Source organism: Dendropsophus ebraccatus, chromosome 14 (genome assembly GCF_027789765.1).
Source record: "Dendropsophus ebraccatus isolate aDenEbr1 chromosome 14, aDenEbr1.pat, whole genome shotgun sequence".
In the NCBI taxonomy this organism is placed as follows: Eukaryota; Metazoa; Chordata; class Amphibia; order Anura; family Hylidae; genus Dendropsophus; species Dendropsophus ebraccatus.
In genome coordinates, this window is record NC_091467.1 from 32,201,895 (window position 1) to 32,229,297 (window position 27,403).

The following is a 27,403-nucleotide window of genomic DNA, read 5'->3' on the forward strand; positions in this document are numbered from 1 at the left end:
TACCCTGTAGAAAGAAGGAGATTGTGAGCCTGTGGTATAGAGCTCTAGTGGGATTTTATCAAAGAATAATAGCAAACACTGTATGCGATAGTTTTTTTTTTTTTGTTTTTTTGTATTTTAAATCATATATGATGGAATATGCAACAGAGCCCTCAATGCAGATGTGAACAGATCCTAAAGATATCATTCTATTTACCTAGATTTCAGATATATAAACATTGATAGAATAATACAGGGGAGGATGTTTACTTTCAAAAATTGCAATTATCATACGTAAAACCAAAACAATTTGTTCACAACATGTGGTCAAAAAAAAAAAAATATTCCAGCAAGAATAAAATCATAAACCACCTGATTTATTCCACAGTCACAAAGACGCATTAATTGGACAAGGAGGATATTAATGACAGAAGAGAGTCCATTATAAATTCCCAATCGTATAATGACAAGCGTCATTTCTATCCTTGAAGCGTTTCGTTTCTATGGCCCATTAAGTTGAAATCCAGCATTTGTCTCGCAGCCAAAGAATATTAAACTTTTAAACCAAAATACTGCCTGTCAGGCACAAGAAAAACATTCGGTGTATGATGGATGGGGCACGCTCATAACATCATATCTAAGACTAAGTCAGGGCCTGTGCCACAAGCATTCTTCCGGGACTGAGAATATTTCTAACAAAGATAAAAGCTCAAAGGAAGAAAAAACCAGTAAAAGAAACTTTATTTTATGTAAATGACTGAGTATGACATGCATCAAGTATAGAACTGCGCCGCAAGAGTCAACGAACACTGAAATATGCGAGTGGTTTACAATGTTACTCAAGCAGCATATAAAATCATGTGGGTAGATACAACAAGAGGTCCAAAGGAAGGGCACAAGTTAAAAGATTATATAATCCATGGTTTACAATAAAAAATATTTTATTAATTTTTTTTGCAAATAATCAAGAGAGCTGTGTGTCTCCATGGTTACAGACTACAAAAAAACACTGTAGTCTGATCCTGAAAACATATGTCAGTACTTCAAGGTAACATACATCAGATACCATAACAAGCAGAAAAAGACTGACGGGGCATGACTTCTGCAGGATTAGACTACTTTAGAGCAATAAATAAGTTGTCAATGAAGTTCTTTCACATCTGTGCCATTAAATCATTACTTTTATAATAACCATGCACACAAAGGTGCAATCCAGAGAAAAAGGGAAGCAGTGAATTACATAGGTTTTTGGTTAAATTATAATGGGGGAAGCCATCTTGCCTGAGATGTTTTTAACAGAATCTACTGGTGTCACTTTTTATCATAATACTGCGCAGAGCACTTCTCCAGCAGCCAGTCCTTACAATTATAGACAGAATAGGAAGTAATAATAATAATAATAATAATAATTCTTCCAGCTAATTGATCTAATGGCCATTATGAAAGCTGGAAGACTTCAGGACTATTGAATAATTTAGGAAATTTGGGGGGGGGGGGGGGAGGGGGGGGGGGGAACACCAACATTTTTGTTAATAAGACGTTTACCACAAAAATTTTGAGAGGTTGTTGTTTGGCTGGTCTCCCTGAGATCAGCTGTTTCTCTAAAGGTAGACATGTTAGTTCAGAAAGTTTGCGCAAACCCAAACTTACTGTACATTGGCTCATCTCTAACCATAATCCGAAACACACATAAACCTAGCCCATCTAAAAAGGCAGAGAGTTCAAAGATAGACAGTATATGTTAATTCTTGTCAGACTGTGTTGAATAAATATGTACAGTAAGGATTAGGTCTGTTTTTCATGTTTCATGTAATGGATCATGATACATATTATGTACTATCCTGCATATCTTATTTATCCACATAAACAAACATATACATATCAAAGCTGAACAAATCCCAGTAGACACAGTCAAGTGAGAAGATGTATCAGAACTAGTGGAAAGACTGAATAGAGTAGATTTCACCTCTCATATAAAAGCAATGACATGACTGCAGTCTTGCAGTACTCTTTTTCACTTCTTTTTATACATCACTCTCAATACACTGTATTCCATTTACTACTCTAACACAATAGATCAGGTAGCAGTTCTCCTTTAAATAAATGCACGTAATATCAGGGCATCTGAATAAGGTTAAGATGAAAACTGTGGGACTGGTTTCTCTATTTTCTACTAGATCCAGGCCATAGGAAAATCAATTTGAATGGAGAAGGCATATACCGATTTATAAACGCATTTTCACTTGTGGTTACTGCAAAGTAATCCTTCCTTTTCTGTTGTCCCAAATGAGTTTCTCGTGGCTCGGTGCAAGGTGATAGGAGCCAGATGATTACAGGAACGGGTAGAATAAATAGCAGTGAATTGCAGAAAATGAAATGATTTTTTTTGTTGTTTATAAAAAGTGCATATGCCAAGAGAGATCGGGGACATTCCTCGATATGCACTCGCATGCAAGGCGCTTATAGGCATGAGAATCAAAAGGACGACTCGCGAGAAACATATTTCACATAGAAAACAACCTTGCTCAAAAGCTGTCAGACTTGGCAAACAGATAGGAAGAAGTATTGCCTGCAAAATCCACTCTGGAGCCACACAATTACAATTACATGGCGGTTTCAGAAACCCTGGAAACAGAGTTAAATGATCACTGGAGGTTTCAAAGGTGTAAAGTACTATGTCTGGAACACCTTTTCATTGCCACCATCAATTATATTACCTGTTTGGAAATGGGTAAGGATTAAGAGACTACAGCAAATGACATCATGAGAATGGCTAGACGGAAACCAGAAACTGCACATATTACATTTGCCTGTCTGAATTTCAAGAAGCAGTTTTGTGTATTCACAAGCTGCATTTCTTTTTTGCAAAAAAATAAATAAAATCATAATAATCATAATAATCATAATAATAAAATATGACTGTAATGTTTCAATCCACCCTAGGCCAATTTCACATGAGCCTATTATGGGGACATTATTGTCCCCATATTACAGTGACTCAGTTCCGCAAATGTTTGGCCCAGTAAACCCATCTTTACGGCTGGGACGTTCAGAAGTAATAAAGTAAAAAAAAAAAAAAAAAATAGTGACACTGGCCTAAGAGGTAAGAAAAACCACAATTTTTACGCTGCACATCTATACAGTGAAAATGTATGAAATATAACATTAAAAAAATCCCCTAAAATCCCCCGTAATAGTTTACACACAAGTTAATTCATGTTTAACAGCAGCCAATAGCAGAGAAATACCCTACAAAAAGATTACAACTTGAGCATGAGTCCAGTGTGAACCAGGAACAGACTGGCACTGAAAAGCAGCCCTGGCACAAAAAACCCTTTATACAAATCTCCCTGCACCCACTGCGCCAAGTATGCCACGAAAAAAAAAAAATTCAGATATGATCAGACACCAGGTGTACGCAGGTACTGAATAGTATTACCCAGCAGACTATAGAGAAAACAGAGTGATTAGATCCATAACCCATATAGTTTTTAATTCCCTCATTAACACCCAATCTAGTAGCCAACTCTTCCCAGTAATGTCCCATACACTAGTTAGTGCCCCCATACAGTATCCAATCCCTGTACTGTGCTGCCTGTGCCAGAAGATGTGAGAGGATCTGCTGGTGAGTGGGACAGGTGAGTTGCTGTCACACCCCCAAGTCGAGCGGTGGTGCCTCTCAGCTTGGACTGCAGAACTAAATGGTGCAGTACTTAAGATTACCTGGCTGTAGTGCAACAAACCGGGGGACAACACATGAATAAATTATTTTATCCTATATAAATGCCCACATAACAACAACTAGAAGTCCTATAGCACATACAGTCTAGCATATAGTGTGTAGCACATACTAAGGGGTAACTAGCTGGTCAGTGTCAGTCCATGTATGCCCAGCCACCACTCCATTCGCCATGTATAGGTCTTCTGAACATAATCCTTTTAAATTATCTGCTAAACATCATTTTATAAAAAAAAAAAAAAAAGGAAGACCTAGGCATAAACATCAAACATGCACCAGTCCCTAGTGTGTCCTTTAACGTGACTGCATTGGCACACAGGTAAAAGCAGCCCAGGACTGAGCATTGTTCCCTTCTGCATTCAGCTTTTACATTTAGGTTTGGAAGGAAGCAGCAGTTCATCTCAAGTAGTTTTGTCTCTTTTATGACTTGTTTTGTTGACTAGCTATTTATGTAGACAAGCTTCTATGAGTTGCGATCTTTCAGCTTACAGGTACACAACAAAAAATGAAAAGAAAATCTAAAATAAAACGGATTTAATCAAAATGAATATCTGCACCATGCTGAAAGAACACCCTGACATTCTGCTTCAATCTTAGATTAAAAAGCAAAGTTCTCCGAGGAGCCTAACAAAATTGTCGTCAGAGCAACAGTATGCCATAAGTGTCTGACGGGGAGGGTTCACCTGCGGGGGGACACATCCTCATTCACAAAGCGGGCACCTGAAAAGCAGTGAGTGCACAGTAACCATCTGCACCAATATGAAAAATGAACCCATTGCAATTTCGACATTCAATTCAGCACATTTCTGCATGAAAACTTGTTTCTTATTGACTTCAAGGGAAAACGACTTTTCACTTGATGCTGAAAAATCTGTACACTTCTAGCAAATTCACATTATGGAGTCAGGTCTGGAAATCAAATACCATGTGCGCTCTCGCTAAGAATCACTGCAGAATTCTCCTCCAGTAAATAAGTCTTCCCATCCACATTAAAAAACAAAAAAACACTAAATTCAGCACTTCGCGGGAAGTCAGGTGACTCAAGGCAGATAGGTTCCTGAGACACGTAAACCCATGTCATTTTCTGTTGCTTTGAGTGCTGGATGAAAGCAGCAGAGCTGGCATGAAAGAGTTGGCAGTGTGGGAATAGTGGTGGCCAGTGTAAATTAATATAGCCACTGCCACCCACCCAAAACAAAACTAAACTGGAGTTCTACATACTTAGCTGGGTGCTGTATGTACAAAGACTATGGCCTCCTATAAGCAATGTGATGAGCATTTCCAGCACTTTTACAGAGGTACAGTAAAAAACCCCATGTGGACGAGGCCATAACTCTCATAAACGGGCTACCACCTCCTCTCATTTGCCGCATGCATTAAACCATGACAAGCCATCTGAACTATTGGAACAGGGATAGCCCGATTTTCACAAATAAAGAGGAAATAGAGATAAGTGAACCTCAAGCTCGCATGGGTTTGTCCAAACCCAGACACTCTGCATTTGATTACTGGTGGCTGAAAAAATTAAAGCTATAGGCTGTATTGCTAACCTCTACCCGTGCCCACGATGAGCAGCATGACTGGTTTCGGGAGCCCTGCTATTTCCCCCCCTAGTTGTGATGACATCACCGTCACAACTGGGGGGGGGGGGGATGCCTGTCCCAGCTGATGGCTTGGCTGCTCAAGCCAATCAGTGACTGGAGTGCCGTTCCGCCACAGTAATTGACTGGCTGAGCAGCCATGCTACCAGCTGGGTCGTGACGTCTGCTGGAGATCCTGGAGCAGCAATCCAGCAATTGAGAGGCACGAGGAGAGGAGAGTTGGAGTAGTAGTAGTGTTTTATGTTCCCCCCTGCCCCTGATGCCCCAGATTCTCCTTTAAAGGGATACCCAATGTCAATTAAAATAAAAATGCTTCAGAAGCAGATAGCACTGCTTACCTGTCTGCCTCAATACTGAAACCACTAAAACTTTTGTTTTGTGGGTCCCAGTTTGAGCAATAGCCCAGTACTACAATTCCCAGAAGGTATTGCCTTCCCTTAGCTCTTCATCACAGTCCTCCTGCCATTTCCCCATCCAGAGCTGCTACAGAGCAGAAATTTAGAATCAGCTGTGATTTTCATTTCTTGTTTGCTCCTCTGCCTGTGGCATTGTTCAGCACAAGGCAGTATAAGCAGTATAAACTAACCTCATTCTTCCCTAAAAGTTCCAATATCTATCTATCTGTATGGTTATTCCGCAAAACACATAACACTATGTTAGCACATTTATATCTTGCAGCAAAGGTTATATTTAAATAAGTACATTCAAGACGTTAATGACAACATGTGCTGAAATACTTTCTTGCAAAGGTGAAATCAATGCATAAATGGCATTTTTGTGTATATCTGGGTGGGTTTTCCCCCCAATGAGTGTGAAGAACATTTATATTTTCAGGGTTTGGAGTTTTATTGTTACACTCTGAAATATTCTAGAACGTCTTTGACAGCCTCTGCACAGAAGACTTTCCGAATAATTGCTGAGAACATTTCTTTTAATAAAAAAACTTGCTGAAATATTTAGTTGAAGGCCAAATACTATTCAAATCCATTTCAAGCGCAACACATCTACACATTTTCAATTAAATACATAAATGGAAATTATTTTTCTGTCACTAAATATCAAGTGTGATTTCTACCCATGTATGTACACCCTAAAAGGAGCTAGGCTACATGTAGTGCCAGACACAATCAATGCCCAAATGGTCAATGTGCACAGCCAACTATGGAGTGGCTAACATATGGAAGTAACACTGGAATAAAATCCGAAGCACGAATTAAATATCTAATACATGAAAGGCGGGGTATCTCAAGTAACCATGGAGCCTCACAGCAAATCTGAAGCCCCACTTTAATAAAATATTTTGCCAAACTTCTCCTTTAAAAATAAAGTATTGTATTGCCCCCCAAAAGTTATACAAATCACCAATATAAACGTAAAGTGCTTTTTTTCCCTGCACTTACTACTGCATCAAGGCTTCACTTCCTGGATAAAATGGTGATGTCACTTCCTGGATTAAATGGTGATGTCCCAGAGCTGTGCGGGCTGTGGCTGCTGGAGAGGCTGATGGCAGAGGGATGCTCAGTGTCCCTCCAGCGCCCCATGTCTCTGCGTCTCCAGCAGCCACTGCACAGCCAGCTCTGGGAGTTTAAGCTGGTCGTGACATCACCATTTTATCCAGGAAGTGAAGCCTTGATGCAGTAGTAAGTGCAGGGAAAGAGCACTTTATGTGCATTTCCTGTAATAAGTGTATATTGGTGATTTGTATAACTTTTGGGGGGCAATACAATATTTTAAAAAAATATTTCACCGGACTTCTCCTTTAATAGCAGTATATCAGGAAGTAGAGATGAGGGATACAGTAGAGAAGGTAGATACATCCCGAGGACCGCCTAGAAAACATGGATACACCCTATGGCGTTATCCATGTTAAGGCTGCGCTCAGAATGTATCAAAAGTCGATAGTTCCACTTTGTAAGAACCTTAGCATTACCCACTTCCCTTATCTATATCAGGGAGCTTATCTGTATTACACAGAAGTGCAATATGTGATCTGTTCTTTAAACCATTGTGAACTTTTGCATATGGCCAGATGCTGACATATCTTCTTTTTATGGTCAGTATTGGGAAAAAGGATATGAAAAGCAGCTCTCTGATACCACTTTTTGGAGATAGCGTCCCCTTCAAGTCAGTGTCAGACTTTGATAAGAAGCCTTAGGACATGACTGCATGACTGGCAATGTATGTCAAGTCAGACATCCCAGTTATGTCCTAAGACTTCTAATCGGAGTCAGACATTAACTTGAGGTAGCATCAAAAATAAGTTTAGCATATTCTTCTTCCCAAAATACTAAGTGGAGCATGAATGGACTAGAAATTGTATATATATGGAATATATGACGCCAAGGACAAATATAACCCCTTTGGCCCCGTAATAATAGGCTTCTCTGCAGCCATCTAGCACCCTGCTCTGTTCTGACGAGGGGCAATTTCCCTGAAACAGCTGTCTAAAGCTGGGTAATCTTTTTTCTGGAGATATTTTTGGCTTGAAATATATACCCAGCCATGTTCTAAGACTCCTAGTTGGAGTGAAACACTAACTTAAAAGAAAGCTGTTTCTAAAAAGTGGAATCAGAAAGCTAATCCGCATATTCTTCTTCTCAGAATTCCTACAAGTCTTTATGATGCTCTCTACAATACAAACAGTGATGTCACTGTACAGAGATAATGTAAAGAGTGAGGTCATAATACTGTAATAATGTCCTCAGTAATGTTAAAATATTACAGTGATGTATCCATACAGAGATAACATACCACAACACATATCATACAACAGGAATAAAGTGCACAGTAATATCACAATAGTTCGATAGATAAATCCACGTAATGTCGCTAAAATGAAAATAATGCACAGACATGTGACAGTACAGAAATGATACATAAAAAGCATAGCACAGGAACACCACACAGGTTCACTATATTCAATGTAAAATCACAGCATGGGGATAAAAACCATACTGTATAATGATGCCACATACAGATATAATGAACACATGATGTTACAACCCAGGAATAAACCAGTATGGTTAACAGCAGGGGTATCCTTGTGGCCTTACCATGGGCCACATTCAATTTTAATTTCAGTATCTTATGAGTTCAGATGGGCCTTCCTGGTAGTTGGGCCCATAGCAGCTACAATGAATGTTATACCAACAAATAAAGATGATACAGGGCTTCTATATGTATTTCAAAATTTTGCATATATATGAGTTTATTTTTAAATCTACATGGGATATGATGTACTAGCAAACACAAGGTTAATAAGAAATAATCTAAGGCTCATGTTTTATAAATGTGACATTTATTTCCAGCATGCCTGCTAACTCTACACTCCTTTGTACCATCAATGCCCTTTCCCACTGCGCAGTTTTCACTTCACGGACAGTGGTCGGTCTAAAGGTTACCACCCGCCGAGCAAATTAATTACACTTAGTGTCTTTATCTGATGTGCAAGCATGGGGGAATGAGGCAGACCTCTCCGGGACCGGAACATAACACAACCTGGAGGTTCTCTGTAACAATGACTAGTAAGAAAACAAAAAAAGTATCATTCATGTTAATATGGCCTGTATGCATATAGGTGTGTCTATAGAAATACAGAAAGAATACAGTACTACAAAGCACAAACCAGAACCAAGCTAGATCTTCTAAAGCCTATTCATGTCATATTATAAGTATACAATAATAATATGATATGAACAGGGCTTTAGAAAATCTAGCTTGGTTCTGGCATATCAGCACTGTACACAAAAAATGTGATATGAATAGGGCCTTCAGATCAATTCAGATGGTAATCACCAATCTCTATGTTCAACATGTAGTGATATGATATTGACTAATGGTATAGCATATCTAATGGTCATTATTAATTCTCAACTTTGGTCCATTTTGTAGACAATTTGTTACGTTCGTGCCTGTTCAGACCTCAGTGCGGTACTTTTTCCAAAGTATGCCCAAGAAGGTCTTATATCGACACTTGCTGTGTGATGATTGACAGGTTCCACTACCCCTGTCTGGTTTCTTCTGCTAGCCCTAGCCAGGCTGCAGATGGTTTAGACTAAGTAGTGATGGACAGTTGCCTTCTCCACTTATCTCCCTTCCCTGGCAGTTTGTGTTCTGTGTGGTCTGGATGACAGAGGGCTGGTCTAATCACACCCTGGATCAGGACTTTTGGCATCTCAAGTTCACCTGTGCTCTTGGACATTGCTTGCCATAGGCCCCCTTCACACATCCGGAAAAACCATCCGGATTTCTTATCAGGAAATTCCGGACCCATAGACTTGCATTAGTCACGGACACCCTTCTAGATTTTTCCTGAAGGGTGTCTGTTCCGTAAAATAAAACCGGATTTTTTAGAACCGGTCCTTTTTAGTCCGGAATTCCAGCCCGGAAGCCCCTATACAAGTCTGCGGGAGCCTTGAAATACCAGGTGCTTTCCTGTTGCACATCAGGAAAGCGTCCGGAGTTTCACTCACCCGGCCTCCTGCTGCCTCCTCTCCCCCCCACCCCTGGATCTCAGCAGCGACACCCCCCGGACCTTCAGCGCCGACATCACCACCCCCCACCCCCACTGACCTGAGCTGCACGGCCCGATCTCTAAATCCAGCCCCCCGGAGTTCAGTTAACACCCCCCCTCCCTGGACCACAGCAGCGTTTCCTGATGGTTTCCTGAAGATTAAAAACAGACTACTGTCAGGAAATCCTGATACTTTCCTGATGCCATTTGAGGCCTCCTGAATAGGATTTCTTGACAGTAAAAACTGACACGGACGTGTGAATGGGGCCAGTTGCCTTCTCCACTTATCTCCCGTCCCTGTCAGTTTGTGTTCTGTGTGGTCTGGATGACAGAGGGCTGGTCACACCCTGGATCAGGACTTTTAGCATCTCAAGCCCATACCATAGTCTTTCAAAGCTTCTAGCATTTGTATTGGGTTTCTTGGTATTCTAGCATCTTTGCCTGTCCTTCTGACCTGTTTTTGTCTGATGTTGTTTGTGTACTGTTCTGCTATCTCCAGTTTGACTTGTATCTGCCCGACTATTCTTTATTGTGTTTGTCTGTCTTGCTCTACGTTTCACTTACCCAGCGTAGGGACCGTCACCCAGTTGTCGCTGACCACCTAGGATCAGGCTGGCAAGTGAGCAGGAATAGTAGGAGGGCCGAGCGCTAGGGTTCACACTTTCTATTTCTGCTTTCCATCCAGGTCCAGGGACTGCTTACACACTTATAAATAAAACCGACCTATATATTTACTTCACATCCCATCTCACAGAAGATCATACCAAGCCAAAGTCATGAAACTACTTCTACCTTCTAGTAAGAAAATAAAAGGAAGGTTATGTAAGGGCAGCTTCACATCCTGGAGATACATCTTCTTTAAATATGTTTTTAGATCAAACGTAGGATTTCAGCAGAAGGGAGAAAGCAACAGACTAAAAGGGTCCGAAGCATAACTTCAAAATTATAAGGCCTTCTTCCACCTAACCTGTAAATTTATAATACTGGCGCCTATGCAGCAGATGGGCCATTGGTCCCTCTTTAGGAATCAGGGCTCGCGGGTGGCTACCAATACTGCACCAACTATATAATATATGACAAAATCCTATAAATTACAATGCATATTTGAAAGTCGTTTTATATCAAAGTGAGCAGATGTTTTGTCTATGTTCACATGGGCACCACTTTTAGTAGGTTTACAAGTCGTAGTTCAGGGGGCTGTAAACTATTTGCACCAAGAAAGTGAGCAGATGGTGTTCTGCTCGCCCTGGGTATCTTTGATTAAAGTGAACCTGTCTAATAACAAATGGGCTTTAAAGTTCCTCACAAAAGGTAGCTCATGGGAGCCATAGTTCTACTTACATATTTATTTATTTATTTTCAAGATTATCGAGCATTATATCAAAGTCTCTCTGAACATCTGTGATCTTCAAATTTCATTACGGTTCACACCCAGGAAATTCTTATTATTGAGGTAAGCTATCTGGAGATCGCGGCAGCTCTTGAATGACGAGTGCGGTCCCCGGCCATCATGGGAACAAAAAAAAATTATGTTCTATGGTAAATACTACCAGAAGCCAAAGTACATCAATTTTGCTTCGAGACATCCAACATATAGATTTACGGTTCCACCACATTCCAATTATTTTTAGACATATATACAGACGTCTTGAGAACCAAGGAGTGTAAAGGCAGTGACAGACATCAAGTCTGAGACAGGAAGGACAAGACAGTTCCCTATGTCCCAGAGCCTCAGGCACTGAAATTAATTTACAAACTCAATTCAGGGGGGAGTAGCTGCCTAGAAGACATAGTTCATTGTTATAAAAAGATACAATATGCTTATAGATAGAGTCTAAACAGACAGTCGGGGCAGCAGAGAAGTCAGAAAGTTGGGCAAGTACCAAAAACAGACAGTGATTTACAGCTGATTGCATAAAGGGCAAAGTAGTGGAGAGAATCTGGTATACCTGATGGGAAAATATTGCATTTACAAGCAAATCGACCATTTATGAGAAGTCGGAGGACGGGCTTTGACAGATTAATGCCGCTGATTCTCAGCACTTAATCACTGTTTATATTTGTACCTCATAAACATGATTCAACAAACTGCCCATCTGTCACCCCATAATCCGCGCATCAAACAGGAGCCGCTGGGCAGATGACTGAATTAGGAGTGACACCAACAAGAGCGTCTTCTTGTTTTCATTTTATGTGATAATGGAGTCTTTAGCAACAAGACGGAGAAGTAGCAGGGAGATAGGACTGCAAAACCATGAGGTCATATAAAAGATATAAAGCATAACAATGTTCTAGATCACCGTGACCAGACGCTGTACACATGGCATACCTCCAAACTTTTTGAACAGCCAAAGACACATGTTTATTTTTGACTTTGTGCAAATTATGATGACATGGCAGAAAACTATAGTGATAAGGTGAAAGGGATGTAAAGAATGTATTATAGGCTTGGTAACCTGGGGGAGGTGATGACAAGGCAGCATGGGAGCAATACAAAAGGGAAAGGCTGATGATGATGAAATGAACAGCATAATACTTGCATTCACATCATGATTGTGCCTTCTGGGGCACATCGGCAGCCTGTCTAAATGAAAAAACCAACATATACAAAGACAAACATATACGTGTTTGTACTAAGATGCAAAAGTGCAACACAATATGCTATCGAGTCGCAGGAAGTTGCAGGATCCAAACATAGTCAGTAAGTTAGTTGGTTTAAATGGGCCCTAATCTGTCAAAATACTTAACGTAAAACTGAAGCTGTACAAATGTACAGACACAGGGGCTGAATGTTTGGAAAAGTGTTCTGTCACCTTAATGATTGAGTCACAGATAATACTGCTCAGTACTGCTCTATAATGTCCTCCGTGTTGCTGCTCTGTCTAAGGGCCCTATTCCACCGGACGATTATTGTTTAGATTCGAACCTAAACGATAATCGTTTGGTTGAAATGCAGTTAACGATTAACAACCAAACGAGAAATCGCTTTATAAGACCTGGACCTATTTTTATCGTTGCTTGTTCGCAAAATGTTCGCAAATAGTTCACATTGAATAAGACGTCGTTCGGCGCTCGTTTACGTCGTTGATCGGGTCCTGCTCGTCCGGTGGAATAGGACCTTAAGAAGTGGCCCCACAGCTAATCACTGGATGAGGCAGGTCACTGCAATAGCGAATAAATAGCAACGATCGCAATTACGATCATAAGTAACGATTATCGATCCATGGAAATGAGTGAACATTTTCAGGTCTTTCGCAATAGCGGTCGTTTGAGATCGTTTATCGTTAACGATTATGCAAACGATAATTGTCCGGTGGAATAGGGCCCTAAGGGTGTGCTTTAGAGCTACAGAGGAGCAAGATCTTATCTTTTGTGTGTGTGTGTAGCGTATAGAAGACAGTATAGCAGATGTTCCTAAGCCATTAGGTAGAGACTAACTGAAAATTAGATAAGGAGAATGCAGAAGGGTAAACTTATGGGAAAAGCCATATATTTAAGACAGCTAAGACCGCCACTATCCTCTATGGGCTTAACAGCGCTCATTTGCTCCTTTGCATCGCCCTGTGGAATATGGGCTTTAGTCCTCAAGCCGATTCTCCCAATCTCTGGTGATGTGTGATCAACTGTGGGAGCCTATTCCACAGGAGCGATAATCGGCCCCATTCGGCCCGATTCAGACGGTTTTCGCTCCGTGGAATAGAGAACGATCAGCCGATGATCATGTCATCGGCTGATCGTTCATTCCAGACCTAAAATAGTCGTTCGCCACCGGCGCATCGCTACGTGGAATAGCAGTGCGCGGCGGGGACCGACGATTTCAGCAGGACCATACATTATCTGTCCGGGCTGCAGGTCTTCTTCTTCCGGCCCTACGCCGCAGCATCGGCTTCGGAGCGGGGCTGTCTGAACTGACAGACCGCTTAGCCAATCACTGGCTGGAACCGCCGCGGCCATTGATTGGCTGAGCGTTCTGTCAGTTCAGACAGCCCCGCTCCGAAGCTGATGCTGCGGCGCGGGGCCGGGAGAAGAAGACCTGCAGCCCGGACAGGTAATGTATGAAACAAGGGCTGCAAGGACATCGGTAAAGATTTCCCTGCAGCCCTTGTTTCACAATCATCGGGGCCGTGGAATAGGCCCAGTAAACGAGCGCCGATCTAGCAGATCGGCGCTCGTTTACGTCGTTGATCGGGTCCTGCTCGTCCGGTGGAATAGGACCTTAAGAAGTGGCCCCACAGCTAATCACTGGATGAGGCAGGTCACTGCTGTCTACAGCAATTGGCTGAACAGGAACTATGCATTGCCTGCTACCAAGAATTATTGGTAATGATCAGGGACCAGGAGTACCAGAATGGGGGTAGGTGAGTACATTTATAATTTTTACATCAACCTCAGCCACATAACATTTTTAATCACTACAGAAGCCCTTTGAAGTCAACACAGATATTAATTTGCAGATCAATGTTTGGCAAAGAAAGTGGGATATTAGAAGAGAGTGGCTGCTCCTGGCTCCAATTCACCTTGTCTCCTGACAAACATCTGCATGCAGGAATGTCAGTAATTGCAGACTTTAAGAATGTTTTACAAAGGATTCATGTCAAGCCGCAAACTCCCATGTAAAGGCTGAACAAGGACGTGCGCTGGTTCATGGTCAGAGTAATGGAATTTTATGACTGAAACTGAAAACTTCAACTACAACATTTCTGAACAGTCATAAAACTAAACGTGGTGTTTGTTAAACATAATTAACACAGTACGCTAAAAAGACATAACACAGTGTGGGTGAAAACTACTGCACCAAAAACACTCACTACTAACAGAGTGTATGTTTTATTGGAGAAAAGCCACAGATGACCAACTGTTCTACACTGGTAAACAGGATATTTTAAAAAATCATATTCGCACAATGTGTCCCAGTGCCATACATTTACATGATCAGGACCAGATTATATAGAAGCCAATAGCGAAACTCTACCATCAGTTTCTTTCAGTCCATTCAAGCACCCTCAACTGTAACGTTCTCTTCACACGGCACCAGTGGCAGGGTAGGAAGCTCCTACGGGGCCTGTGCAGGAGAGGGGCTTGGGGATGCTAAGGGAAGATAAGAGTCTCCTGTGTCCTTCTGCTTAACCCCTTATGTACTGCTGTGTGTAAATGACCCAGTGTTCACTTACATGCTGCAACACAAAAAAGGGTTAATAAGCAAAGGACAAAGATCTCTGCTTTACTGCTCTGGTAACCCTTGACCTCTGTTCTCCAGCTGCTGCAGTTGGAGCTTCATGCAGAGGTCAGGGGTTATCAGTGCACGAGCAGTAAAGCAGAGATCTCCTTGACTACCTTTTTAACTTTTTTTGTGTTGCAGCATGTAAGAGAACTTTGGGTCACTTACACACTGCAGTACATAAGGGGTTAAGTAGAAGGTAGCCTGCTCCTGCACCTATATATTTAACCATAAGGGCTCCTAATGGGCCCTTATAGTTAAATACAGTGGACTGACAGAGCAAGCAGCCATTGGCTCTCTACTCTGCTAGTCACTTCAGAATTCTGGCTCTTGGCAGGGGAGGGGGGCCCTGTACAGGTTTTTGCTATAGGGTCCCATGAATCTGAGCTACGCCCCTACACTGCACATCTCAGTGTCCATCAGAGGTATACTGTTAGGAGAATAACCCCTGCCCCCCACTCCTAACTCCGCATATACCTATGATGGACGCCACATATGAAAAAAGCAGCTACACACTATCTTTTAGCTCTGCTAACTTAAAGAAATCTAGGGGGAGACACCTGCTGTGGTGGCTATTCTTATGAACTTGTAAGCACAGGAGCTCAACCATCAGCCAGCAGAACGTACACTACACAGGTGCTCTATTCAGTCTCTGTGGGACCTGCGAACACTGCAAAGCACCGACCTACCTATGTTCATGGTTCTGTCCTATAGAAAGTTAAAGAAGCTTGCACATTGACACTCCACATACTAGGGGAACAGACTTTCATTGAATGGTGGTAGTCTCTGCGGTCAGATCACCACCAATAAACTAGTTATTCTCCATCCTGTACATAGGGGATAATTTATAATCTTGGTGAAAACTTCCTTTAAATACCCTAAGGGTAAGGACCTTATTACATTATGATTACCTGCCCAATCAGACAGATATCACTTCATGTAATAAAGACAACAATCAGGGAAGGAAACGACTCGGCTCATCATAGTCGTTCAACGCGGTTACAAATTATCATTTGTAATAGCGTTGCCGATGGCTGGTGACAGGTAAAGTATTTAGATTATACTTGCCTGTCCACACTCTCCTGGTGTCCAGCTGGCTTTTCCCCCATGCCTGCAGCCACTAATGAAGCTTCTGAGGCAGTCTCTGAATTGGCCGGCTGCTCAGCCAATCACTAGCGCGGCTCTGTTCTGTCTCAGCAAGTGATTGACTGAGAGGCCTGTGTTTTCAGGGACTTCAGAAGTGCCAGCAGCGGCTGCGGTAAGTAGGGATCACTCCGAAAAGGAAGGAGAACAGGGGAACTTGGGGAGGTAAGTATAATGTTTATTATTTTACACATAGATTTTCATCAGCAGAGATTGCTAATGATCATCGAGAAGTGTAATGGGCTTGGTAGGCAGGCGATGTAGTATGGCCCTAAATCCCCTATTACTTGGGGTGATTTTGGGGAGCAAGCGAGTGACCTGTCAGGTCAGAGCTCGCTTGCTCCTCCTTCCCCATTCACTGCCGGCGCTATTACACACCGACAGTGCGCGGGTAAGCATAGGGGGGGGGGGCACGGGGAGCTGGGGGGGCTCCCAGGATGATCTTTAGATCGCCTGGGGAGCCCATAGGGTATAGTGGTGGTCTGCTGCCGCCACTCCTTTTACACAGAGTGACGGCAGCAGGTCATTGCTATCTCCATCATTTGTCTTTAAACATGTTGAAAGACAAATGATCAGCATTGTTCATGACGGCTGACTGTTGCCTTTAATTACATGAAGCGATTATCACCCGTTACAGCCGATAATAAGCCAAATACGGCCGATAATCGCTTCGTGTAATAGGGCCTTAAGATAATAAACACTTGCCAGGAAAGCAATCAATGCATTACCAGCAGGAGTTCTACCTCTTTGACCCCTACAATAGCCAGAAAAAGCTGGCTTGGTGTTAAAATTTTAGGAAGTTTTTAGGATTAAACCCCTGGAGCACCACCAATCTGCAGAACTAAGGTTCAGGGCGTATTCTGCTGTGGCCCAGACCCCTCACTGCAGTAACCAACACTGCAGTGAAGTCCACTCAAGTGAATGGAGCAAGGATTCTGTACCAGGCACAGCCATCTGTATAGACATTGCTGTTTCAAGCAAAAATTCATCTGCAATTAGGGTTTTGTTTTTTTTTACTTCTTTTTCATACAGTAGTTCACAGAGTAGCACAACTGTTGTTTCTGATCAACTTTTTCCCCCTTGTACAGTATACTGATGTGATGGGGGTGAAAGGTCTTTACTAATACGGATCTCCATGTAAAACTGGTACACCTTTAAATACACACTTCATTTTCTCCAGAGGAACACATTCTGAGCAATGAACCATTATCATTAGAAGAGAAACACAGAATACACCAATCAGCCATAAGCCCATAAAGCGGGATAATTAACAAAAGTGCAGTCTGATTGCTTCATAGAGACCGACTCCAGCAGCACCTTGTCTGATTTCATAGAAATACATATGCAGCAGCGCACGGAATAACCGGGTGATGTAATGCAAGTAATGAGTACAGGAGGGAGAAGTGTGAGCAACACAGAGTGCTGCCTAGCATTAATCACGGATACTGCGGCAGGTCGCTTTCTGTGTATCTGAGAACAAAGTAACAGATGGGCCCGCAACAGACTGGCAGGAGACTGCAAATCCATGGGTGGTCTCTTCCCCCTCCCTGCCTTATGTAAATTCAGCAGGGTGAATTTCAGGTGAGCATAGAGTACAGCCAAACATCATACAGCTTATGACATAAAATCCAATCTACCTGGTCCCTTCTATATTGGACAACATTCTCTTTCTAAATAGCTGCTCACAATGAAGGTCATGCATGCCATCCCACAACAATGTACAATACTATTCAGAGGTCTGGCACTTTAATTACAACTTAGGGTCCTTTTACGCCGCACGATATGGAGCCATGCAAGGACGCACTGGCACTCGTTTCTAGTGTTTTTAGAAGGCACAATTAATTGTGCAGCCATTTAAATGAATTGCTATCGGCCAAAATCCCATTTACACAGGGATATGTTCAGCTGATGTGATCAGCTGACAAGCAGGCGTTCTCCCGCTCCTCGGCTGATCGCTGGCACTTTTACATGGGCTGACTATCGGTTGAAGGAGCTTTTCTAGCAATGCTCTGATAATCAGCCCATGTAGATAGGCCTTAAAGGGGTTATCCAGCGCTACAAAAACATGGCCCCTTTCTTCCAGAGACAGCCCCACTCTTGTCTCCAGCTTGGGCGGGGTTTTGCTGCTCAGTTCTATTCAAGTAAATGAAGCTTAATTGCAAACCGCACCTGAACTGGAGACAAGAGTCATGTTGTCTCTGAAAGAAAGTGGCCACGTTTTTGTAGCACTCGATAACCCCTTTAAAGGATAAGTCCAGTGGGGCAAAAAAAATTCAATTAGGGCAGGGGGGGGGACATAATGAAGAATGCATATTTACTGCTCCCCATGCCCGCACTGTACCACATCCCACTCCAGGGCACCCATTGGCATTGGCATTCTCCAGCTCTCAACTCTTCCAAGTCATGACAGTGTTGACGGATGCCTCGCTTAGCCAGTCACTGAGTGGGGTGGGACACCGCTGCAGTCACTGATTGGCTGATGGGCAATCCATCAGCCAGGTCAGGCATTCTCCCCCGACTCGTGACATCATCATAACTTGCCAAACTTCTCCTTTAACTCCTTTGCACTGGACTGAAGCGAGTATTTTTGAGCAATGTACATTTTCTATACCTGTAGTACAATTAGGTTATCCTTTTGTGGGTATGGCTACACTGGATGCATCACTGGACCTCTCAAATTAACTCCTTGAAACGCAGAGCAATTATGCTTTTTCCTACTACATATGTGGAGCCCATGTCAGGTGATCCTTCAGTGGAAAACAGAGGTTCGTGCACTAAGGGTTTGGCACCAAGACCACCACTCTTCTACTCTCTTCTCCACTTTTATATATATTTATATAATATATATTTATCATGTCAAAAGTCTACATCTATGGGAGTCCAATCTCCATCAATGGCTTTGTCTGCCTGCTGTTGCTCCTCTCCATTTGTGCTAGCAATCTACAAGAGTCTCAAAACCTGGATCACCACATATTCAAACTTTTACCTTGTGTCTATTCAAGATATTCTATTTTAGGATGCTTCAACAGGATGCAAAAATGTGATGTGATCTAGGTTTCTGCAGAAAGAATAGGATTCTTCTTCTCTGCTGGAATCAAATTAAGAAGGAAGAAACAAAAACAAAGTTAGAAGGAACCAGTTCTCAAACCTATGGCTGTGTATGAAATGATCCCTTACAGAGACATTGTGCCTCAGTTCTGTGCTGGTGCCGGAGTAACCGGCTAATATTTATGCAGACATAGTAGTGGACTGGACGGCACGCTAAGACTTGAGATTTTCTACAATTCGATTATAGAAAAAACAGCTGGAGGCTCACAACTAAGACGAAGAGTGCGGTTGTCTGAGCTGGATGATAATATAAGAGTTTGCATTTAACAGCATTTGCGCGTATTGCTTTTTCATACTGCAAATAGTGAAGGTCCTTTCAGAATACCTCTAATTTCACTGTGACGCTCACATAGAAAGAATGCAACTTATGACAAATAACCCCATACACCATATCAAATAGGGCAGAAGCAATGAACGTTCATGACGACAATAGTAGACACCCATCAGACGATGGCCTTTACAATTATGAAAATAACTGCAACTAACATATTCTAACTACTTTTATTTACTGTTTGTTCTTCAATGAGAAAAGTCAGCAAAAGGTCTATCATGGCAATGAGTGGACATCTCCTGCAGGAATGAAATATGGATAGGCTTGTACACATCAAACCCTTGTCGGTCAGCTCACTGGTTCCTGCTCTCCAAACTGGGCATGAAAAACCTGGTACAGGATCAGAACAGCAGAAGATAAAGGCCAGCACCTTGAATGAAGTAGAAGTAGTTCCTCTGTATGATCCCGTCTGAAATAAAGAAAGTTGTGACGTTTTTAGTCCATTCAAGGTGTTGGACTTTATTTTCATGGATAGGCTTGTATCTATGTTTTTAACGACTTGTTAGGGCCGCATCCAACTTCTCCAACCATTCGGGTTCAGAAGAATCAGATACTCGGGGCTCGCTATGGAGGACAACTGCTATATGCAACATAAAGGTAAGGCCATGTGGTCAAATGTGACCACTTACACCACTATCAGCATTCTAAGTGCGCTCTGTGCCAGTGAAGAGAGTCTGGCTAAAAGACTTGCATTACAACTCCAACTCATCACGTAGCACAGAGGCAGGAGAACAGCATGGTCCTCTCCCCGTTCGTTCTCACAATCAATACACACATTCGGAGCTAGTGGAGGTATATAGATGACATTTTTGTTATATGAGGCCAATGTTACCCATAATCCCAGCAACACAGTACTTATATCCCCACAAAACTGGAACTGTCCATGTCTGCACGATTGCATTTGCAACAGTTTAATTAAGAAAAACACATTTGTTCTTCCTCATTCTGGTAAAAGGTACACGAATAAACAAAAATTTACGAGTTATTCAAAATTTGTTAGAGATACGATCTAATGTCCTTATGGATTGATGACGGAGGTTAAAATAAAGATTAATAAATATAAGAGCACTATATGTCAAAGGATGATGGATTTACTGATTGTAAAGCACTTCGTGGAATACGGACATGTGGTGAGTCAGTATGCCTTAAACTTACTGACTGTGTACTGATCCTGTAAAAAGGCAGGGACTAGGAACATTTACTTAAATAGGAGGAGACTAGGTGGATTCACATATTAGATGGCCTGTGGCCAAATGGGTTACATTTGGATTATTATAGTTTATATGTATACAATAATCTGCAACTATGGGAGACATATGTTTATCTAGCTAGTTACTTTTCTTGGTATCCCAATTGATACAGTGTCTTGGGTAGACTACATGTAACAACCTTCATTTTTAACTGCAGCACAGTGTCTTGGATTCAGAATCAGAGCTTTTCTGGTTGTCCATATGATGATATATCCCAAAAAAGACCACTTAAAAAAGGTTGTGGGGACCGAAACGTCCATTTTGTTATTATGTTGGATATCTATTAAAATGCAAATATAGTGGATTTGATTCAACCGATCCGAGCATGATTTTAAAACATAGAAGATTGTCAGCAGAAAAAGACCACCTGGTCCATCTAGTCTGCCCTTTTAGTATGTCCCTTCTTATTATCTAAGGATGGATATATGTTTATCCTAGGCAGGTATAAATTCTGTTATTGTAGATGTACCTACTACATCTGCTGGAAGTCTATTCCAAGCATCTACTACTCTTTCAGTAATATTTTTTCATGTTGCTTCTGATCTTTCCCCCGACTAAGCTCTCACTGTGTCCTCTTGTTCTTGAAACATTATTAATCTGAGAATTACAAAAATAATTCACTTTTGGAATCAGAGTTCTGTTGATACTTTAAGTTTTTCTTCCTGTGGCAGGTACTCTTTAAATAAATGGAATGGCAGCATGAATGCTCAATCACCACTTCATTCATTCTCAATGGGGTGTCCAAACTTTGCCAAGTTAAAGAGGTAGTTAACAAAAAAAAAAATCAACTGGTGCCAGAAAGTGCCAGAGATTGAATAGAGCTGCGGGTATGGCACGTGACCCATGGCTCTATTCTTTTTCTATGGAGCCGCCAGAGAGAGCTCAGTACAGCACTCTGCTCTTTCCAGCGGCTCTATAGAGAATAAATAAGAAGCGGGTCATACCTGCAGCTCTATTCAATACAAAGCAGCCGGGGGTCGATATGGAGATCGTCAAAGGGTACGAGGGTTGGACCCTCCACAATTTCTTAGTTGCCCCCTATCCTTTGGGGACAAGTTAGTTTTTAGTTGGAATACCCCTTTAAGGAGTGTGAAAGTTTTATTGTCCTGATAGGTCTACGGTTTTGATGGCCTTACAGGCTCTGAGGGGCACATTATTTAAAGAGTAACTGTCATGTTTTTTTTATTGCAGAAATCAGTAGTATAAGCGATTTTAAGAAACTCTGTAATAGGTTTCATCAGCCAAAAAAGCCTCCTTCTGTACTCAAGAAGCAATTTCCCAGCCTCCCCCCCTGACTTCTTATCTGTGCATTATCAGGCAAACACGTCTTCATTACAGAGAAGCCAGTGAAGACGGGTTCTGCTCTCTCCATTGTAAGCCTATGAAGGGGGGAGGGGCTGAGGGAGCCGGAAGAGGTGACATGAAGGTCAGCTGTTTGTAGACTGTCTGGGCACCTAAAACGCTAAATTCAGGTGTCAGAAAGGTCAGTGCTTATCTATGAACTTACTGAGAGAAGATTGCAGGGTGTTGTGCTGTGCAGAAATCCTCCGTGCTCAGTCACTCCTAACAGCCCCTCCCCTCTCCATTGCCACATAATGGAGACAGAAATCCTGCTTCATTTGATGTGAGGGGGGAGGCTGGGAGATTGCTTTTTCACTACAGAAGGAAACTCTTTTAGTACATAAAACCTATTACAGAGTTTCTTAAAATCGCTTGTACTATTGATATTTATTGTTTTCAGAAAAATGACCCTGAAATGACAGTTACGCTTTAAGTTATGTAGAATGATATAACTCCATGTGACATATTCACCCCTGATCTCAAAGGTTGTCATGAGTTTACATTCCCAGACTCTCTGGCACTTGAAATATCCCTTTAATATCAATACTTTCATGGCTGAGACTCAGGACAAGAATGAACTCTCATCGGCACACAATAAAAAGTTAGGAGGACAGATCTACCTGTTGCACAAGATTTCTGCAGCCCAGAACACAACGTCACAAATATGTAAGTATTGATATTAAAAGGGACATTTCAAGTGCCAGAGGGAAAGGAGAGTCTGGGAATATAAACTCATGACAACCTCTGACACGCTGATATCAGAAATGAATTCGTCACATGGATTTATGTCATTCTACATCATTTAAAAAGAAAAGTCCGGCGGATTATAAAATCCGGCAGCTGGTATGGGGGGGAAATTGATAAAAAGTTACCTCTCCCTGTGCCCACTGGAAGACATTTTCCCCCAAGTTGTGATGACTAGCTGAGCGGCCAGTCCACCAGCGCTGGAGATCCCGGAGCCTGGCAGGGGTCCCGCAGTTCACCGTTGGCACGGACAGAGGTAAGTTAATACTTGTAATCAATTTCCCCCCTGCCCTTGCCTACTGATGGATTTTATAATCTGCCGAACTACTCCCTTAAGGAATGTGCCCCTCGGAGCTTGTAAGGGCCAATTAACATAGTAAGCGAGGATCTAGCAAATCGCTTACAGAGCGTATTAAACGGCTCCATTATTAAGCAGTAAGGGCTGCACAAAGCATTGTTATGCTACGTTTACACCATAAGCGAAATTTGGGGGGTGCAGGGGGGGCAGTGGCTCCTGGGCCCACACTAGCAGGGGCCCACTGAAGTCTCAGAGGCTTAATGCTGTCTGCAAAAGCTATTTCTTTTGCAGACAGCCTGCAGAGCGATGAGGAAGGACCTGTGGCGACGTCATAAGGGGGCGGGGCAAAGAACTGGAGAGGATTCTTGTGGATGAAGGACCTGTGGTGATGTCATGAGGGGGCGGGGCTGAGAAGATGCTGGTGCATGAAGGACATGTCATCATTGTCCTCTTATATCTCCTCCTGTAATGTGATAGATAGATAGATAGATAGATAGATAGATAGATAGATAGATAGATAGATAGGAAATGGATATCTAGCAGCTCATCACATATCTTGGATTGTACATGTATGATCACAACCAGCTCACCCCTTTGAGGCTATGTTCACACTGCGTATGTTTCTGCACGTAGTTTTGAGGTTGATGCGTTCGCTTGAATGTATACGATATACGCCCGCACAGTGCACACTACGTATGAGCTTACGGCCGGATTGTATACAGCGCTGTGAAAAATGAACAAGACCATTGTTTGAGGACGGAAATGTTCCAACTCACGGCCGTGGATTTCAATGCGGCCCCGTACGGAGTACTTATTTCAGTCAAATTGAACTTGATTTTTCGATCCAAAAGGTTCTGTGTGTTTTATTGGGCTGGGCGAAGATTTCCAAGTAAATGACCTGTTTCAGATCGCTTCGAAACAATCTAGGGAAGCATAACTGTACTACGGGCGTATGTTCGCGGTTCGTACACATCCGGCGCATGTTGATTTTTCCCACGCCCGTAGTTTCAGCCGCAGCGTACGAAATGCGGCCGGACTCATACACAGTGTTAACATAGCCTTAATGTCTAAAAACATTATCTATACCACTATTATTTTAGGCAAAGATAATCTGGTTCTCCAGAATTAAGAAAAAAAAAACATAGTTGCTTTCTTCCAAAACAGCGCCACCCCTGCTCTTAGGTTGTGTGTGGTAACACAGCTTGGCACTATTCACTTCAGTCGAATACCACACACAAACTGAGGACAAGAGTGGTGCTGTCTGTGGAAGAAAGCAGCTATATTTTTCTCTTAAGCACTTTAAATTTTTTTGTGGTTCTATATGTGAAATGTACAGAAGCCTCTTACACTGCTCTTTATCCTTATCCACTATGAGTAATGTAGAAGAATATTCCCTTTATTTTTCAGAAAGCCTTGTCACCTGCTGAGGTTCCCTATGGGTAAGGTTGGTTGGGGGCCCACTCAAGACTCACTCGCCCCCCCTAGGCTGAACCCCTAGCTACGCCCCTGGTTTACAAGGAACGATAATTCGCCCTATCGTACGATTAACGATGTCGGAGTAACGTCTTTTTTTTCATAACGATCAGCGTTTAGACGGTACGATATATCGTACGGAAATTCGTTTTACGATCGCTTAAAGCCTATCTCACACATTGGTTAAATCGCCGAACGACTGTTCACACGGAACGATCTGCAAATTTTTTGCGAACGATCAACGACGATTTGAGAACTTGATCAAAATGAACAATTTCTTGCTCGTCGTTTGATCGTTCACACGTACGATTATCGTTCGAATTCTATTGTTATCGTGTTAATGCGCACGATAATCGGTCCGTATAAACGCAGCATTAGCAATGTCCATGCAGCCCTTGTTTCACATAGAAAGTAATAAACATTATACTTACCTGTTCACGCTCCCTGGTGTTCTGTTCCCTTTCCCCCACTCATCACTGATGCCCAGTGCTAAAAAAACTCTTGTCTCCAGTTCAGGTGCGGATTGCAACTAAGCGCCATTCATTTCAATGGAACTGAGCAGCAAAACCCAGCCCAAGTCAGAGACAAGAGTGGTGGTGTCTCTGGAAGAAAGTGGCCATGTTTTTGTAGTGCTGGATAACCCCTTCAAGGCCCTGTGTAGGGACAGACCGCTCAGCTGATCACTGGTCTTGAAAGGACAGCGCCGTGGCCAGTGACTGGCTGAGCAGTCTGTCACTTCAGAGACTGCTTTAGAAGTTTAGCTATAGGTGAGCAGGGAAGAGGGAGCAGGACACCAGAGGAGCCTGGACATGTAAATATAATCTTTATTATTTTACTTTACACTGTCATCGGCCATTGGCCGCCCATCACTATTACACAGTGATTGCTAAAAGACAATGGTCAGCCAATGATCGCCTCTTCAGCCGATCGATGTCTTGGTTTGAGAGCATTTTGAAAGGCAAGCTCACAATTGTAAAACATTTTTTTAACTCTGTTAAAGGGGTAGTGCGGCGCTAAGAAATTATTTACAGAATAACACACATTACAAAGTTATACAACTTTGTAATGTATGTTATGTCTGTGAATCGCCCCCTTCCCTGTTTCCCCCCATCCCCGCACATGTACCCGGAAGTGTGGTGCATTATACATACCTGTCACGTGCCGACCCCCGTCCCAGATGTTCTGTGCTACGACGTCACAGTTATGCTCAGCCAATCGCGGCTGAGCATCTGATGACGGGGCAGAGGGCGGCCGGCACTCGGGATGATCGGAGAGCGTCCGAAGATGACGTCGTGGCACAGAAGATCGGGGACGGGGGTTGGAACGTGACAGGTATGTATAATGCACCACACTTCCGGGTACACGTGCGGGGGTGGGGGGACACAGGGAAGGGGGCAATTCACAGACATAACATACATTACAAAGTTGTCTAACTTTGTAATGTGTGTTATTCTGTGAATAATTTCTTAGCTCCGCACTACCCCTTTAATGAGCAAGATAGAGCCAGCAACTACAGTACAGCATATGAATGCGAAATTTTTTTTTTAACTCTAATACAAATGTGTTAGGAAAGATATCTATTGCTTGAGAAGCTTACAAAGCAACACCCAGCCACTCCTTTCACATCTAAATTAAATCTATTCATTAATAATTTGTTCAGCACATGGAGAAGTCACAAAGAGTTATTCCATTCCGCAAGCAATTAAACATAAGGTGTGGTGGAAAAAGAAAGTACACAAAGGATTCAGGAAAAGAGGGTAAGAACTAACCCTGGACTCACCCAAACTCACTACATAAAAAAGGCCATTGACAATGCACAAAAGGGCACTTGAACAAACCACCCTAGTGCAGCCGAACCCATATAGTACAATAATAAAATATAACGCAATAGTGCCAACACCACAATATATGCCAATGTATAAATAATTAAAAATACACAAGAGTAGTGTGTCTCTCTTTGATTTTCATGCTGTTCTAGTCAAACATGTATTAAAAATACACATAAAAATATTCATTGTTTTATTACCATATAATGCCATAGCACTGGCACAGGTTTGATGTAAATCAGTGTGGTCTGTCCCATCCTAAGGAAGCACTATAGATTTTTTTTTTTACCCATATAAACACACACTAACGCTATTCCTACAGTACCACATGATAAATTCCAGCTCTACTACATCCACAAGTTTTATGTGTGCAGCAGGGTAATGTGACCAGAACCAGAAATTTATACAATGCTCCTGCTAGCTCTATGGGACCATGAGTTATGTGACAGTCTGCTGCTAAGATGCAGGGTTATAACACTTCCCTGATCACACTGCCTACTTCTGCTGTGTGCTGATTTTTTTTTAGCATGTCTTATGTGACGTAGCCTCACACTGCTCTTTTTTGTGTAAAAGTTACAATAACAGGGTAAAACAGCGTAATATATGCACAATGCCACATAATACCGTATGCTGTCTTTATATTATTCATCCAACTCTGAATCCAGTATCACAAATACAAGTAGGGTAAATTCTAGCATTAAGCTGTGTTCCCACAGTCACAGTTTTCGTTTTGTTGCGTTTTTCTGTTTACATTATAGAGCCTAATAGATTTTGTGAGTGCTGCAAGGTTGTGTTTACAAATCTATAATTTTGCTGTGTTTCTTTGATTATATATTTAG

At 42.2% G+C, this 27,403-nt stretch overlaps 1 protein-coding gene across 3 annotated transcripts in view; it reads right to left on the reverse strand.

The window, feature by feature from the left end:
* TANC2 (tetratricopeptide repeat, ankyrin repeat and coiled-coil containing 2) overlaps positions 1–27,403 on the reverse strand; it is a 355,778-nt gene that overhangs the window by 310,165 nt on the left and 18,210 nt on the right. Inside the window, exon 1 of one of the 3 annotated variants that reach the window (XM_069953550.1) lies at positions 19,180–19,200. The exons of the other annotated variants lie outside the window; for them this stretch is intronic. The gene's annotated coding sequence lies outside the window, so the exon portion shown is untranslated. Of the gene's footprint in view, positions 1–19,179; positions 19,201–27,403 lie in introns of those variants that run through there. 3 annotated transcript variants of the gene reach the window in all.